Genomic DNA, 16314 nt, shown 5'->3' with positions numbered 1-16314 from the left:
AGCCTGGCAGGGAGCTGGACACACTTCACAAGTCAGTAAGCTTCAATCTCACAAAATCCATCCCCGAAAGTTTACCAACTGTGTTCCCAGGAAAGCTCCTCTGGTCCTCATTCCATCTCTCCCTTCTTATTTTTGGCCCTAATAGTTGGGGAAAAAAGTTTTACTTTAAAACATTAAAAAAGCACTGAATTTGTTAGCCAAAATCAAGAGTAAATTCTCTCTTTTGATTTGAGCCTTATTAAAATCAATGAGGTCGTGAGGTCAATCAATGCTTCAGGACACCTACAATCCTCAAAGAGTCATTTTGCTTTCCCCTGAAAATTTTTTTAAAAACATTTAATTTTTTTAGTTGCTCCACATGGCTTGCTGAATCTCTTCCTCCACCAGGGATTGAACCCAGGCTTACAGCAGTGAAAACTTGGAAACCTAACCACTAGACCACAAGGGAACTCCCACCCCCTTATTTCCTATTAAAAAATATATCTTTTAGAGATAATCAAGCAGACTTCTGTTCTGTTGATGAGAGGGTTTGTGTTTGCAGGGGTATGAGCAAACCAGGATCGCCCTGCTAGCAGAGCATCCAGAAACTGAGGTCTGCTTGGAAGGGGAACCTGTGGGACCTTTTGTAGACTTTCTTGGGGCAAATGTCACTGACAGCAACAGCATCCAATCACATCTCCATTGCCTGAGTTGGGCAGGCCTAATGGGCCTGCCTCTTTCCATTCTTTGGAACAGATTTCTTGCAAAAGATTTGAGATCATCCATGTGTTTAATTTGTTGCAATGCTGTGAAATTTACAACTCTGAAGGAGATACACCCAACTTTTATATCTCCAATACAACACGTAAGTATATTAATCTTTTTTCTCCCAGAAGGAGGGAGAAAAATCATAAATGGTGAAGATGAGTAATGCCAGGTTTCAAAAGGGGATTTTGACCAGAGGTCTCCCAGAAGAAGCAACTGGAATCCTAGCATTCTGTTCTCACCATTGTAATTAGGAACATTTCACACAAAGCTGGCAGCCTGGCTGTCTAGTTTACAGCAGACTGGGAGCAGCAAGTTGGCGAGGCAAGTGTGATGACAAGAGCAAAAATGCCAGCTACCAGAAGGAGAAGGATAGTGACAACCACAATATTAGAGGTAGCCTAGAGGTCTTGGGAAGCCATCTCCTGGGGCCCTCTGGTGAAGGACCATCCCTCCCAGCATAACTGAGTAGCCCCTGGCTGTGTTCCAGACCAGAATGACACCATGGAGTAATCAGGGAGACAAACGATGATTCTGCTGAGTAATGACAAGGACTCTCGCTTTGACCAAACTTTAGTCGGGCTTCTCTGAGCTTTCTCAGCTGGGCCTCCACCTTGGCCTCTCTCCTTTTCCAGGTCTGCATAGCCTAGATGTAGCAAGAATCCTGCTACGGTAATTTAAAGAGAACCCCCCCTCAATATCTGCCCCCCCCCATCTGTGATCAGATTCTTCACCCTGATACTTGATACCTGCTCACCTTGGCTCCTTCAGCAAGAACCCCCTACTCTTTTTTTTTTTTAGGCAACTGGTTTTATTTTATTTGAAAAATTATTTTGGCTGTGCTGGCTCTTAGCTGCAGTGTGCAAACTTTTAGTTGTGGTATGGGGGATCTAGTTCCCTGATCCGGCATTGAACCCAGGTCCCCTGCATTGACAGTGAGGAGTTTTAGCCACTGGACCACCAAGGAAGTCCCAAGACATCCTACTGAAGTCTCCTTTAGTAATTCCCCATCCACTGGCCCCCTCACCCTGCACCTTGCCTGTAAGTTCCAACCCATCTTTGCATTCAGAGGTGAGCCTAGTCTCTCTCTCTTGTTGAGACAGTCCTGACACCCATTGCAATAACCCCAAATAAAGTCTTCCTTACCATTTTAACAAGTGTCAGAACAATTTACTCTTTAACAGTCATCAAGAAGACAAGCCTTTCATAACAACTTGCTTGCAGATGCTTCAGCTGTTTGCTGTGTTGGTCGCAGGAAGCTTAGGCGCTAGCTCCTGCCCACTTTACTCCAGGGAGCCCAAATCTGAGAGAGGCAGAGCTAAGATAACTATTATGTTGGTGGGTTTATACCAAAGCAGGGGTGTCCAAATTGCTTTCTGATAAGAGTTCCCAGCTGAACATGGAGCTCAGCTCAGTGCTCTGTGAAGACCTAGAGGGCTGGGATGGGGGATGGGTGGGAGGGAGACTCAAGGGGCAGCAGGTATATGTACACATATAGCTAATTCACATCATAGTACAGCAAAATTAACACAACACTATAAAGCAATTATATTCTTAAAAAAAAAAAAAAGAGTTCCCAGCTGAAACACAGCCTACATCTCCTTGGCAAGTGCCTCACCCTTGCGTGGGGCTGTATTCTCAGAGTGAGTGATGCTGTTTGCTAATTTTTTCACGGGCCCCTGTAAACAGTGTTCATATGAACTGGGTTCATATACCTGGAGGGTCACATTTAAATACTTATCCCAGGTACAGTTGAGAAGTAGTCTGAACACAGGTGTGGGATGGGTAACAGGGCAAAAGATAACTTTGTCTTAATACATTCAGTAGTAAGTCAGCTCTAACAGAAAGAACAAATACAGTTGACCCTTGAACAATAGGAGTTTGAACTGAGCAGGTCCACTTAAACAGGGCTTTTCTTTTCCAGTAGTACAACAAGATCCACTGGTTGGTTGAACCATGGATAAAAAGAATCATGTATATGGAGTGAAAATGAAGATGTTGGTCTCTCAATGGTGTCCGATTCTTCTTGACCCCATGGACTGTAGCTCACCAGGAACTGTAACTCCTCTTTCCATGGAATTCTCCAGACAAGAATACTGGAGTGGGCTGCCATGCCCTTCTCCAGGGGATCTTCCTGACCTGGGGATTGAACCTGGATCTCCTGCATGGCAGGCAGATTCTTTACTATCTGAGCCACTGGGGAAGCCCGCATATATGTTCAACTCAGTACAGTCGCTCAGTCGTGTCCGACTCATTGCGACCCCATGGACTGCAGCACGCCAGGCTTCCCTGTCCATCACCAACTCCCGGAGCTTGCTCAAACTCATGTCCATAGAGTTGGAGATGCCATCCAACCATCTCATCCTCTGTTGTCCCCTTCTCCTCCTGCCTTGATTCTTTCCCAGCATCAGGGTCTTTGCCAGAGTCAGTTCTTCGCATCAGGTGGCCGAAGGATTGGAGCTTCAGCTTCAGCATCAGTCCTTCCAATGAATATTCAGGACTTATTTCCTTTAGGATGGACTTGTTTGACCTCCTTGCAGTCCAAGGGACTCTCAGGAATATTCTCCAGCGCCACAGTTCAAAAGCACCAATTTTTTGGCACTCAGCTTTCTTTCTAGTCCAACTCTCACATCCTTATGTGACTACTGGAGAAACTATAGCTTTGACTAGACAGACTTTTGTTGGCAAAGTAACATCTCTGCTTTTTAATATGCTGTCCAGGTTGGTCACAGCTTTTCTTCCAAGGATCATGCGTCTTTTGATTTCATGGCTGCAGTCACCATCTCCACTGATTTTGGAGCCCCCTAAAATAAAATCTGTCACTATTTCCACTGTTTCCCCATTGATTTGCCTTGAAATGACGGAATCCGATGCCATGATCTTCTTTTTTTGAATGCTGAGTTTTTCACTCTCCTCTTTCACTTTCATCAGCAGGCTCTTTAGTTCCTCTTCACATATATGGAGGTCTGGTTATAAACGGAAGGTGGGTCCCCCAACCCCCATGTTGTTCAGGTATCTGCAGGTTGAATCATCTACTTGAGAGGCCAGTGGTTCTCAAAACTCATTGTGCACCAGAATCATGGGGGAGCAGCTTCCCAGGCCACCCCCACCAACCACTGGATTCAGTAGCATTGGCTTCTTGGCTGGGAATCTGCATTTTAAATAACTGCTTATGTGATTTGGATGCTTGTGGCTCACGCTTTGGGAATCCCCTTTTGGGAAGACTGCAGAGTCTGCCTAAGAAAACAACTACTCTCATAGGCAGAGTGAGGGTGTCCTTGGTAAAGTCTTTACATAGTCTGGAAGAGGAAATGTGAGCAGTGATGGAGCTGCATTATTAGGTGTAATCAAGTGTCAGGGGCCTGGAAATTATTGGAAGCCTATAAGGGAGGAGGTTCTAGAAAGATGGAAAGGGCTTTTCTCCTGGGAGGATGGGCCCAGCCACTTGATAAGAGGCTAGGGCCAGATGGGTGGAGCAAAGTTCCCAGTGGTGAGAATAAACAAGGAACATTCCAGAAGATTAATGTCAAATATTTAATTTTAAGTTGCTTACGATTATGGGTGTTAATCCCCTTCTATTGCCCTCAAACCCTCAGAAATTCTGTTTTGCAAACTGGTCTGTGCCATTAGTCATTTGTGGATAAAGAAGAAACCCAGCCCAAGGACCAGCATGGAAAGTGGACTGAGAGTTAGCAGGCTGGAAACAGCACAAAATGCACTTTCTGTGAAGTTGCCTATTCTAGAGTCCTCATATGAATGGAATCACAAAATACCTGTCCATAGCAAATTACAGCTCAGAAGGGATGAGCAACAAATCTTCCCCCAAAAGGTCCTAAATCTCTGGTGTCCTACATTTTTTTTGAGCAAATATGTTTATCAATAAAGAAAGATGGTAAGTACGCCCCTCTAGTATATATGTATATCTATTTTTGTCAATAATAGATGTGTGTTACTATACTAATATCAGTATTACAAAACACATCAAAACACAAACCAAGGCTAAAAAAGGAAGAGATCAAGATTTCCCTGGTGGTCCGGTGGCTAGAAGCAACAGTTAGAACTGGACCTGGAACAACAGACTGGTTCCAAATTGGGAAAGGAGTACATCAGGGCTGTATATTGTTACCGAGCCTATTTTACTTATATGCAGAGTGCTGCTGCTGCTGCTAAGTCACTTCAGTTGTGTCCAACTCTGTGCAACCCCATAGACGGCAGCCCACCAGGCTCCCCTGTCCCTGGGATTCTCCAGGCAAGAACACTGGAGTGGGTTGCCATTTCCTTCTCCAATGCATGAAAGTGAAGTCGCTCAGTCGTATCTGACTCTTAGTGACCCCATGGACTGCAGCCTTCCAGGCTCCTCCGTCCATAGGATTTTCCAGGCAAGAGTATTGGAATGGGGTGCCATTGCCTTCTTCGTATATGCAGAGTACGTCATGAGAAATGCTGGGCTGGATGAAGCACAAGCTGGAATCAAGATTGCTGGGAGAAATATCAATAACCTCAGATATGCAGATGATTCCATACTTATGGCAGAAAGTGAAGAACAACAAAAGAGCTTCTTGATGAAAGTGAAAGAGGAGAGTAAAAAAGTTAGCTTAAAACTCAACATTCAGAAAACTAAGATCATGGTATCTGGTCCCATCACTTCATGGCAAATAGATGGGGAAACAGTGAGAGACTGTTTTTGGGGGGCTCCAAAATCACTGTAGATGGTGACTGCAGCCATGAAATTAAAAGATGCTTGCTCCCTGGAAGAAAAATTATAACCAACCTAGACAGCATATTAAAAAGTAGATACATTACTTTGCCAACAAAAGTCCGTCTAGTCAAGGCTATGGTTTTTCCAGTGGTCATGTATGGATGTGAGAGTTGGACTATAAAGAAAGCTGAGTGCCAAAGAATTGATAATTTTGAGCTGTGTTGTTGGAGAAGACTCTTGAGAGTCCCTTGGACTGCAAGGACATCCAACCAGTCCATCCTAAAGGAAATCAATCCTGAATGTTCATTGGAAGGACTGATGCTGAAGCTGAAACTCCAGTACTTTGGCCACCTGATGTGAAGAACTGACTCACTGGAAAAGAACTGACACATTGGAAAAGACCCTGATGCAGGGAAAGATTGAAGGCGGGAGGAGAAGGGGATGACAGAGGATGAGATGGTTGGATGGCATCACAGACTCAGTGGACATGAGTTTGAGTGAACTCTGGGAGTTGGTGATGGACAGGGAGGCCTGGTGTGCTGTAGTCCATGGGGTTGCAAAGAGTCAGGCATGACTGAGTGACTGAACTGACTGACCAGTGGCTAAGACTCTACCGTCTCAATGCAGGGCCCTGGATTTGATCCCTAGTCAGGGAGCTAGGTCCTACATGCTACAACTAGGAGTTTGCATGCTGCAACTAAGACACAAGATCCGGAGTATCACAACTGAGACTCGAGGCAGCCAAATAAATAAATATATATATATATTTTGTAAGAGAAGTGATGAGACATCAACACAAGAGTCCTAATAATTTACTCTTGTCCTTCACCCCAACCCTGGGCTGGGTTGAGTGGCCACTAGAGCACATGGGCTCCATATTGGAAGGACTGACTGAAGGGAAGGTGACCTTTAAGTAGAGGAAGGAGCAACCTTGCTGCTCTGTGGACAGGGCCGATTTAGTTAGCAGTCATTTGAATTATAGGAGAACTGTAAGGAAGGAAACAGGAATCTATGTTCAGGTCAAAGGATGGTGCTGTATGTGCTTCTGAGCCTGTGGTCAGTAGATTATCTCCCAAAGAAAAGCCATGGCAAAAATATCTCTGTTACAACTGACTGTGATCACTAATTAAAAGGGGGAGGAAAAAACCAACTTCAGGTGACCTTGAAACATTCAATTCCTGGTGACTGAGCAGGTATTCTGGGGCTTTTGGCCAGGCGTCTGGGTTCTCCAAAACCAAGAGCAAGATGACTACGACTCCTTTCACCAGGGCTCTGGGGCCCAGCTTTGGCTTTTTCAACTTAATCTTTAAGAATTGTGGAAAAATATAGATAAGATAAAATTCACCATTTTATGATACTTTGGCCATCTGATGCGAGGAGCTAACTCATTTGAAAAGACTCTGATGCTGGGAAAGATTGAGGAGGAGAAGGGGACAACAGAGGATGAGATGTTTGGATGGCATCACTGACTCAAGGGACATGAGTTTGGGTAAACTCCAGGAGTTGGTGATGGACAGGGAGGCCTGGTGTGCTGCAGTCCATGGGGCTGCAAAGAGCCGGACACGACTGAGCGACTGAACTGAACGGAACCACTTTAAGGTGGGCATTAAGTATATACACAGTGTTGTGCAACAAATTACTCTCTGGTTCCAAAACATTTTCATCACCTGAAACAGACACTTCGTACCCATTTGTTGGAGGAGGTCATTGAGAGGATGTGCCCGCCTGTTGCCCCATGAGCTGGACCTCGGCAGTTAGAGGCTCCTTGCCTTCTGTCCTCTCCTTGGAATGCACATTCTGTTCACTGCTTCCAGCATGGGAACGATTTTGAAGGACACAGAATTAGAAGAGCAACGTGTTTTTGAGACCATCTGGATGGTTTATGTGTGACTGCACCCCATGAAGCCTCTGTATAAACTTTTAAGAGTCTGGTGGACAGGTGCAGAGATCTATTTATCTTGTAGATGCCCAAGAAAAACCTTGCTTATCAAAACTGCCCCTTACCGATCTCAAGCGGTCTGCCTCTTCCTTGGTCTCACCCAGTCTTGTGTGTACAGAGGCTGCTTTTACCTGGGAGACCCCTGAGGTTTTGAACCAGTACCTTAAGCAGTAACTGTCCATTCTGCCCCCCGTAGCCCTCATTCACCTCTAATCAACCTTCTGTCTCTGTGTGTCAGGCACATCGTGAAAGTGGAATCATATACAATATTTGTACAAGTGTCTGTCTTATTTTACTAAGCATGTTTTCAAGGCTCAACTGGGTTGTAGCATGTGTCAGAACTTCATTTTTTTTTAATGGCTCAATAATATTTCATTGCATGGATTGATCACATTTTGTTTATTTATTCATCTGTTGATGGACACTTGGGGTCATTTCCACCTTTTGGCTATTGTGAATACTGCTGTAGTGAAGATGGGTGTACAAGAATCTGTTTGAATCCCTGTTTTCATTTTTAAGGGGTACAAGAGTGAAGTTGCTGGGTTATGTGGTAATTCTTTCTATGCTTAGTTTTGGAGGAAATACTAACCTGTTTTCCACGGTAGCCACGCCAGTCTGCATTTCAGCATCGATGTGTGAGGCTTCCAATTTCTCCAGGTTCTTACTAACACTTGTTAATTTTTGTTTTTGTCTTACAGTCATCCTATTAAGTGTGAAGTGGTGTCTCAGTGTGGTTTTCATTGACATTTCCCTCATGATCAGTGATGCTGAACATCTCTTCATATGTTTATTGGCCATTCATATGTCTTCTTTAGAGAGATGTCTATTCAAGTCTTTTGCTCATTGTGAAACTGTGTTGTTTGTCTTTTTTTGTTGTTGTTGAGTTGTAGGAGTTCTTTATATATTCTGGATATTAAATTTCTATCAAATATATGATTGATAAATCTTTTCTCTCATTCTGTAGGTGGTTGTCTTTTTGTCTTCTGATGGAAAAATTTTTTTCATTTTAATCAAGTTCAGTTTAATCTATGTTTTCTTTTGTGGCCTTTGCTATGGTGTTATATCTGAGAATCGCCAATTGAAGGTCATGAAGATTTACCTCTGTTTTCTTTTAAGACTTGTATGGTTTTAACTATTTAATTTGGGTCATTTGTTTTGAGTTAACTTTTGCAGATAGTATGAGATTCGTGCCCAGCTTTCTTCTTTTGCATATGAAAATCCAGTTATCTCAGCACCATCCTTTGAAGAGATTGTTGTTTTCCCATTGAATGGTCTTGGAATCCTTGTCTGGAGTTAATTGGCCCATGTATATATATATGGGTTTATTTCTGGACTCTTAATTCTCTTCCACTGGTTTCGGTGTCTATTCTTATGCCAATACTAGATTACTTTGTCTTTGTAGTAAGTTTTGGAACAGAAGTGTTGAGTCCTCTGACCTGATTCTTTTTCAAGATTGCTTTAACTATTTAGAGCCCCATTCCACACCCCCAGAGGTTCCATAGAAATGCGAAAATGATCTTTTTCTTTTTGAAAAGAAGGACGGTTGGAATCTTGATAGGGATTGTGTTGAATTTGTACAAGCTTCTCACCAGATTCCAGAGGGTTAACCTTGGAACTTCTTAGCCAGAGGGCTCAGCAACTTCCCAGCACTCTGTCCATGGTGAGATGGTGAGTTTGGAACGGTGTAGCCAGTCAGAACATTCAGTGACTGTCGGAGTGCGTCACTCAAAATACCACCACGTCTTTCTCTTGCACTGTTCCAACCTGGAGACCATACTTTAGAACCCACTGTCTCAGTGGGCTGATGAATCAGCACCCAACTGAGGAACTGAAACTGGACCAGCTGGGTGTTCTGAGGCTAATTGGATAGCAGACTGAATAGACTCCTGGCTCTCCAGTAACTCTTCCCCTTTTATGAATGTATTTTAGTACTTTTGTACTTACATTTTGCAATGTATGTACATACTGGTTAGGAATGCATTCAGTTGCACGTAACAAAAGATTTATTTTTCTCTTACGATGAGAAGTCCAAAGGTAGGTGGTTCCTGGCATTAGTTCAGGCATTCAAAGATTTCAGGGCTGGCATCTTGGCAGTTCTTTCTGCCTTTCACTCACAATCTCAAGATGGCTTCATCACTCCAAATATCACATCTACATTCATAACAGGAAAGGGTGGGAGAGGCAGCTCAGAGCTTATATCAAGGAGACAGAAGCTTCTCTAGAAGCCCACAGAAGTCTTCCTATTCTGTTTTGTCAGCTAGACCTGCATCGCCTGGCTCTCTGTAGTTGCAAGAGATCTGGGAATTTAGGGAGCAGGGTTGTCATGACTGATTTCAACCAATCCTGATCCATTTCTCAGAGCCGGGTACATTATCTTCCGAAACAGAACTCGGATTCTGTGGGCAAGGAATAAGAAGGAGCAGGATATCAATACAGTGTATACTAGTACATGCAAATGTGGTGGTGGTTTAGTCACTAAGTCATGTCCAACTCTGTGACCCCATGGACTGTAGCCTGCCAGGATGCTCTGTCCATGGGATTTCCCAGGCAAGAATGGGAGTGGGTTGCCATGACCTCCACCAGGGGATCTTCCGGACCCACTGATTGAAGCCACGTCTCCTGCATTGCAGATGGATTCTTTACTGACAGAGCCACCAGGGACGCCCAGTACATGAATATACATATTTATAGTTATTTTATTATGTTTCCTTAACATTTTTTGACTCATATGGGCTTGTTCTCATCCTGATGCTCTTATACCAGAAGTCATCTCTTCCTCTTTATTTCTCTGTTGGGCTTACATAATGGCTTGATTCATTGTGATTGAACAGTAAATAAGGGATGATCTCACCAACAGACAAGCTGGAAGGTTGCCCTCTTTAAGAAAACATGCACAAGAGGGGGCTGGAAGGTGCTATTCCTTTTCTGTTGATGGAAGTCTGATAAGGTAGGGAAGGCAGTCTGTGCTCACCTTGTCAGGCTGTAAACAAATTCAAGCGGAGTTACAGACTCTTGTGTCTTTAAGGCCCTGAGTTCACACTATCCATGATAGCCTTCCTAATTATATCCTTTAAATATTAGAAACACTTTCCTTTCTTACCCTTCAGGGGAAACAGCAGTATTTCCAAGAAAACATCTCATTAACTGTTCAAACTAGAAAATACCTTAATGAGAAGACAAATAGGAAAAAAAAAATCCCAATATTGTATTTGGGGAGATTTTGATAGTTCATTTAGATTTCCAAATGTGAACGTGAATGAAAAGGCTAAATACTTGAAAGTCAAAAATATTCCATATTTGACATTAAAATCAATGAATTGATCCACAGTCACTGAATGTAGCTAGTAAAAAATGTTAATTTATGGCTAAGTAATTAAACAGGGAGACAGCTGGAGAATCAAATGAGTTTTCCCCACGCCCGAATTTGCACACAGCTTCTGACGGTGCATACACTTACTGCTCTATATGGTGCCCTCCAGTATTTGAAGCACATGGAAAGCTATTCATGTCAGGTCTGCTCATGCCTCCCGAAAGAAAGTAGAGGGATTTAGATAAAATAGAGAGCTCAGTTACATTTTCTTCTGGGTCTTACTCATCCCTTTTGCTTCCATTTCATGATGGGAAGAACAGGCGATCGTGAAATAATGAAATTCTCTCCATTCTCCCTTGTGTAATGGAAAATACATTGGTTGAGGAATCCGAAGACCAGCTTATTCTGGCTTTCTCAGTAACTACCTATGTGACATTGGGCAACTCTCCTCTCTCTCGTCCCTAGTTGCCTCATTAGCCATTAGAGCTTACTGTTGATGAGGTTATCTCTAGGTAGTCTGGCATGGTGAAGAATTGATTTTGGATCAACCGCATACCAGCTGAGTCATCTTGGACAACTTGTCTTCGATACTGACCAAGGTTCTTGCCTTCCCCGATTGATAGAAATTAACTAGAGGCCAAACAGGGAAATTCAGGCAAGACTTATTGGGGCCCCTGTGCAGCAAGGGGGAGTTAGAATAAATAACAGGTTCCGTTACTTGCTGACTCCCTGAGTGGGGGCGAGCTTGTGTCATGTACGGGGCAGGGTGGGAGTATGCCCAGGGGTTGGGCTGGAGGGGTGGCTTACGTGGTCTGCTCACCTCTCTCTCTGTGGTGTTGCGTGCAGCGGGGCAGGAACAATACTCTACATTTGCTTCCAGCACTCCATTTTTGCTCCTGGTTCCTCAGAAATGGCAGTTGGATTTTTTTTCCCTTTTTTGTCTTTTTGGTCCGGAATTTGCCCCAGTGGCGCATGCACACAGTTATTTTTAGTCCCGTATAGTTTCTGTGTGTTTTGTTGCTCAAGGAGAGCTGTGTCCAGGTGCAAGCACTGCGGTGCTGCTGCAGTGTCCCAGGTCCCAGGCCTGTCTCACTTTGACCACCATGTGCCGTACTTTCTTAGCCAGTGCTTGATAGAGGGAACCTGGGAGTCTGTTCCTTGGATGGCATGAAGAAATACAACTCTGTGACCCAGACTTGAGCTGTCAGACACTGCTCCTCCCCTGCAGATGCTATCACAGAGCTGTGCCAATGAGGGAAGCAATTCCTTTATCATTGTTTGCAGAAATTCATTTTTAACCTTTCATTGAATTTTTAACCTCTCACAAATATGGAAGACCCAGTGATCAAGTGCCAGTTAGTTTTACAATCCATTTCATTTTCATTTTTGTGTTGTAGCCAGTTGTTTGGGATTACAAAAGTACTAAAATCTATTTTTTTTTTTTAAGTTTCAAATGATTTCCATGGTAGATATCACTGTCTGGTCACAATGTTGCCTTATTTTTCTAAAAGTAACTTGATTTGCTTAAAGTCTTAAGGTCATGGCAAATCAAGATGGTCTGCTCTTCCCTACCCAAGAGGTGAGAACCAGGTCCAAACCCGGCAACTTGGATTCTCCTCTAACTTGAATTTTATGTTGAACGAAGTTAGAATGGGCACTGTGCACTCTTCACTGGTTTCCAGTTAACCTCCTCCAGCCATCCACACTGCTCAGTGTCTTAGAAAGTTGATCTGTACAAAGTCCATCAGTGGGCTTTCCTGACCTCTGGATTCAGTTTGTGTTTGGCCACTGGAATGCCCTGCAGGAGGCCAGCAGGCAGAAGAAGGGTGAACCTGGGGTCTTAACATCTTTTTCCCTCCCTGTCAGGCACTGGGCTGGCTCTTTCCCTTTACCATTGCCTCAGCTCCTAGAAATCAGTAATTTCTTTCCAGGACTTCCCTGGTGGTCCAGTGGTGAAGAATCTGCCCGCCAATGCAGTGGACATGAATTTGATTCCTGGTCCACGAAGGTTCCACATGCCTCCGGGCAACTAAGCCCACGTGCCAAAACTTCTGAGCCCGCCACCAGCTGCAATTACCGAAGCTGCAATTACAAGGGAAGCCACCACAATGAGAAATTCTCACACTGCAACTGGAGAGGAGCCCCCACTGGCCACAGCTAGAGAAACTGCGTGCAGCGGGAAAGACCCAGCCCCCACTGGCCACAGCTAGAGAAACTTTGTGTGCAGCAGCAAAGACCCAGCCGCCATTGGCCACAGCTAGAGAAACTTTGCGTGTAGCGGCAAAGACCCAGCCGCCAGTGGCCACAGGTAGAGAAACTGCGTGCAGCGGTAAAGACCCAGCCGCCATTGGCCACAGCTAGAGAAACTGCGTGCAGCGGCAAAGACCCAGCCGCCAGTGGCCACAGGTAGAGAAACTGCGTGCAGCGACAAAGACCCAGCACAGCCAAAAATAAAAGAAAAAATTCTTTCCAGTTTAGTACCACCACAGAGCGGCAGTCCTGATCACTACTCCTTGAACACCAATATCGGTGTGAGTTGAGAACTGGAAGCTCTGCAGTTGTGGTGTGCATTTAAACATCAAGATTAACTCATAACTTCTTTCTTTTTTTGGCAAACATTTTTCAATCAAAGCATTATTGTATTTAGGGTTGTCTATTTCTGTGTTTGTAGTAGTTAACCTGTAAAAAATTTAGATATAATTAGCATATCCTGAAATTCACCCTTTTAAAGTGTACAATTCAGTGACTTTAGGTCACTTTTTATAAAATTAAAAAAATTTTTTAAATTGTGCAATCATTTCCACTGTCTAATTTCAGAACATTTTGGTGATTCCAAGAAATCCCACACCCATTAAGCACTCACGCCCTAGTCCTCCCTTCTCTATGTCACTGACAACCGCTATATTTCTCTCTATGGATTTGCCTATTTTGAATATTTCATATAAATGAAATTATGCATTATATAGTCTTTTGTGACTGGCTTCTTTCATAGAGAATATGAATATGAATTCATCCAGGTTGTAGCATGTATTAATATTTTTTTATGGACAAAAATGCATTCCATTGTATGAATATGCTACATTTTGTTTATCTGTTCATCAGTGGATGAGCATTTTGGTTATTTCAGTTTTTTGATTATTATGAATAATAGTGCTGTGATTATTCATGTAAAAGGCTTTTTTTTGGAAACATCTGTTTTCAGTTTTTTTGGATGAATACCAAGAAGAGGAATTAGTAAATTAGATGGTAATTCTGTGCTTATTTTGAGGAATTATCAAACTGCTCTCCAAAGTAGCAGTACCATTTTATGTGCCCACCAGCAATGTATGAGGATTCCATTCTCCACATCCTCACCAACACTTGTTATTGTCTGTCTTTTTTATTGTAGTCATACTAGTGGGTGTAGCTTGTGATTTTGATTTGCATTGCCAGTGGTTAAAACTTAGTGCTTTCACTGCCAAGGGCCTGGGTTCAATCCCTGGTAGTGGAAGTAAGATCCCACAAACTGCACGATGCAGGAAAAAAAAAAAACAAAAACATATATATATATGTAGTGGGCTTCCCAGGTGGCCCTAGTGGTAAAGTACCTGTCTGCCAATGCAGGAGACGTAAGAGATGTGAGTTTGACCTCTGGGTTGGGAAGATCCCCTGAATGAGGGCACGGCAACTCACTCCAGTATTCTTGCCTGAAAAAATCCCATGGACAGAAGAGCTTATCGGGTTACAGTCCGTGAGGTCTCAAAGAGTCAGACACAACTGAAGCAACTTAACAATGACTAATATTGTTGAACATGATTTTATGTAGTTATTGTCCATTTTGATATTTTCTTTGGAGAAATACCTACTCAAATCATTTGCCCATTTTTTAATTGAATTGTCTTTTTATTTTGTGAGTTGTGAATTTCTTATATGTAGATGCAAATCTCTTATCAGATAGATGAATTGCAAAAATTCTCTCCCATTCTGTGGATTGTCTTTTCACATTCTTTTTTAAAAATTTTCTGTTTATTTGTGTTTTTGGCTGTGCTGGGTCTTCCTTGCCACACAGGCTTTTCGCTAGCAGCAGCAAGCAGGGGCTACTCTAGTTGTGGGGCGTGGGCTTCAGCCCAGCGGCTTCTGTTGTTGCGGAGCATGGACTCTCGAGTTCAGGCTCAGCAGTAGTAGCACTCGGGCTTAGTTGCCCTGTGGCATGTGGGATCTTCCCTGACCAGGGGTCAAACCCACATCTCTTGCATTGGCAGGTGGATTCTTTACTGCTCAGCCACCAGGGAAGCCCCTGTCTTTTCACATTCTTGATGGTGTTCTTTGAGGCATAAAAGATTTTACTTTCGATGAAGTCCATTTTATCTATTTTTTCTTGAGTTGCTTGCGCTTTTAGTGTCATATTTAAGACACAAAGGTCCTAGGAAATTCTCATCGATTTTGTATTCCAATATTTCCTCTTTCCATGAAATTCTGAGGAGCTGTATTAGATATCCTGACTTTATCCTAAAAGTCTCTTAACCACTCTCCCATCTGCTGTTCTTTCTTTCTTTCACTTCTTTCTCCAGTTTCACTGAGACATAATTGATATACATTACTGTGGAAGTTTAAGGTGTATTTTGACTGTGTGGATCACAACAAGCTGTGGAAAATTCTGAAAGAGATGGGAATACCAGACCACCTGACCTGCCTCTTGAGAAATCTGTATGCAGGTCAGGAAGCAACAGTTAGAACTGGACATGGAACAACAGACTGGTTCCAAATCGGGAAAGGAGTACATCAAGGCTGTATATTGTCACCCTGCTTATTTAACTTCCATGCAGAGTACATCATGAGAAATGCTGAGCTGGAGGAAGCACAAGCTGGAATCAAAATTGCCGGGAGAAATATCAATAACCTCAGATATGCAGATGACACCACCCTTATGGCAGGAAGTGAAGAAGAACTAAAAAGTCTCCTGATGAAAGTGAAAGAGGAGAGCGAAAAAGTTGGCTTAAAGCTCAAGATTCATAAAACTAAGATCATGGCATCTGGTCCTATCACTTCATGGCAAATAGATGGGGAGACAATGGAGACAGTGGGAGATTATTTCAGGGGGCTCCAAAATCACTGCAGATGGTGTCTGCAGCCATGAAGTTAAAAGACACTTGCTCCTTGGAAGAAAATCTATGACCAACCTAGACAGCATATTAAAAAGTAGATACATTGCTTTGCCAATAAAGGTCTGTCTAGTCAAAGCTATAGTTTTTCTAGTAGTCATCTATGGATGTGAGAGTTGGACTATAAAGAAAGCTGAGCAGCAAAGAATTGATGCTTTTGAACTGTGATATTGGAGAAGATTCTTGAGAGTCCCTTGGACTACAAGGAGATCCAACCAGTCCATCCTAAAGGAGATCAGTCCTGGGTGTTTATTGGAAGGACTGATGCTGAAGCTGAAGCTCCAATACTTTGGCCACCTGATATGAAGAACTGACTCATTTGAAAAGTCCCTGATGCTGGGAAAGATTGAAGGCAGGAGGAGAGGGGACGACAGAGGATGAGATGGTTGGATGACATCACTGGCTCTATGGACATGAATTTGAGCAAGCTCTGGGTGTTGGTGATGGACAGGGAGGCCTGGCGTGCTGCAGTCCATGGGGT

Source organism: Capra hircus, chromosome 1 (genome assembly GCF_001704415.2).
Source record: "Capra hircus breed San Clemente chromosome 1, ASM170441v1, whole genome shotgun sequence".
NCBI lineage: Eukaryota > Metazoa > Chordata > Mammalia > Artiodactyla > Bovidae > Capra > Capra hircus.
Note: the sequence above shows the minus strand (reverse complement) of the source record.